The sequence below is a fragment of the Callionymus lyra genome, chromosome 8 (genome assembly GCF_982586985.1).
Source record: "Callionymus lyra chromosome 8, fCalLyr1.hap1.1, whole genome shotgun sequence".
Lineage (NCBI taxonomy): Eukaryota > Metazoa > Chordata > Actinopteri > Syngnathiformes > Callionymidae > Callionymus > Callionymus lyra.
This window is the reverse complement of record NC_141825.1, coordinates 29,597,399-29,599,898: the sequence shown is the minus strand read 5'-3', so window position 1 is coordinate 29,599,898 and position 2,500 is coordinate 29,597,399. Positions and strand designations below refer to the sequence as shown.

General features: G+C 35.5%; 1 protein-coding gene across 1 annotated transcript in view; it reads right to left on the bottom strand.

The window, feature by feature from the left end:
• Nucleotides 1-2,500, bottom strand: part of LOC148074539 (transcription factor 12-like) — a 20,494-nt gene that overhangs the window by 10,653 nt on the left and 7,341 nt on the right. The window lies entirely within an intron of this gene.

The window sequence follows — 2,500 nt, the reverse complement described above, 5'->3', positions numbered from 1 at the left end:
TTCTACTGTTCTACTGTTCTCATGTTCTACTGTTATCACGTTCTACTGTTCTACTGTTCTCATGTTCTACTGTTCTCATGTTCTCATGTTCTACTGTTCTACTGTTATCATGTTCTACTGTTCTACTGTTCTACTGTTCTCATGTTCTACTGTTCTCATGTTCTACTGTTCTCATGTTCTCATGTTCTACTGTTCTCATGTTCTACTATTCTCATGTTCTACTATTCTACTGTTCTCATGTTCTACTGTTCTACTGTTCTACTATTCTACTGTTCTACTGTTCTACTATTCTACTGTTCTCATGTTCTACTGTTCTACTGTTCTCATGTTCTACTGTTCTCATGTTCTACTGTTCTCATGTTCTACTGTTATCATGTTCTCATGTTCTACTGTTCTACTGTTCTCATGTTCTACTGTTATCATGTTCTCATGTTCTACTGTTCTCATGTTCTACTGTTCTACTGTTCTCATGTTCTACTGTTCTCATGTTCTACTGTTCTCATGTTCTACTGTTCTACTGTTCTCATGTTCTACTGTTCTCATGTTCTACTGTTCTCATGTTCTACTGTTATACTGTTCTACTGTTATCATGTTCTCATGTTCTACTGTTCTCATGTTCTCGTGTTCTACTGATCTACTGTTCTACTGTTCTACTGTTCTACTGTTCTCATGTTCTACTGTTATACTGTTCTACTGTTCTACTGTTCTACTGTTCTACTGTTCTCATGTTCTACTGTTATCATGTTCTCGTGTTCTACTGATCTACTGTTCTACTGTTCTACTTTTCTCATGTTCTACTGTTCTACTGTTATCATGTTCTACTGTTCTCATGTTCTACTGTTCTACTATTCTACTGTTCTACTGTTCTCATGTTCTACTGTTCTACTGTTCTACTATTCTACTGTTCTACTGTTCTCATGTTCTACTGTTCTCATGTTCTACTGTTCTCATGTTCTACTATTCTACTGTTCTCATGTTCTACTGTTCTACTGTTATCACGTTCTACTGTTCTACTGTTCTACTGTTCTCATGTTCTACTGTTATCATGTTCTCGTGTTCTACTGATCTACTGTTCTACTGTTCTACTGTTATCATGTTCTACTGTTCTCATGTTCTACTGTTATACTGTTCTACTGTTATCATGTTCTACTGTTCTACTGTTCTCATGTTCTCATGTTCTACTGTTCTCATGTTCTCGTGTTCTACTGATCTACTGTTCTACTATTCTACTGTTCTCATGTTCTCATGTTCTACTGTTCTACTGTTCTACTGTTCTCATGTTCTACTGTTATACTGTTCTACTGTTATCATGTTCTACTGTTCTACTGTTCTCATGTTCTACTGTTATCATGTTCTCATGTTCTCGTGTTCTACTGATCTACTGTTCTACTATTCTACTGTTCTACTGTTCTACTGTTCTACTGTTATCATGTTCTACTGTTCTACTGTTCTACTGTTCTCATGTTCTACTGTTCTACTGTTCTCATGTTCTACTATTCTACTGTTCTACTGTTCTCATGTTCTACTGTTATCACGTTCTACTGTTCTACTGTTCTCATGTTCTACTGTTATCATGTTCTCATGTTCTACTGATCTACTGTTATCATGTTCTCATGTTCTACTGTTCTACTATTTTCATGTTCTACTCTTTTCATGTTCTCATGTTCTACTGTTATCATGTTCTCATGTTCTACTGTTCTACTGATCTACTGTTCTACTGTTTTACTGTTATCATGTTCTACTGTTCTCATGTTCTACTGTTCTACTGTTCTACTATTCTCATGTTCTACTGTTCTACTGTTCTACTGTTCTCATGTTCTACTGTTCTACTGTTCTCATGTTCTACTGTTCTCATGTTCTACTGTTCTACTGTTCTACTGTTATCATGTTCTACTGTTCTACTATTCTACAGTTATACTGTTCTACTATTCTACTGTTCTACTATTCTACTGTTCTACTGTTCTCATGTTCTACTGTTCTACTGTTATCATGTTCTACTGTTCTACTGTTCTACTATTCTACTGTTCTACTATTCTACAGTTATACTGTTCTACTATTCTACTGTTCTCATGTTCTCATGTTCTACTGTTCTCATGTTATCATGTTCTCATGTTCTCATGTTCTCGTGTTCTACTGATCTACTGTTCTACTGTTATCATGTTCTCATGTTCTACTGTTCTACTGTTCTCATGTTCTACTGTTCTCATGTTCTACTGTTCTCATGTTCTACTGTTCTACTGTTCTCATGTTCTACTGTTCTACTGTTATCATGTTCTACTGTTCTCATGTTCTACTATTCTACTGTTCTACTGTTCTACTGTTCTACTATTCTACTGTTCTACTATTCTACTGTTCTACTGTTCTACTATTCTACTGTTCTACTATTCTACTGTTCTACTGTTCTACTGTTCTCATGTTCTACTGTTATCATGTTATCATGTTCTCATGTTCTCGTGTTCTACTGATCTACTGTTCTACTGTTCTACTGTTATCATGTTCT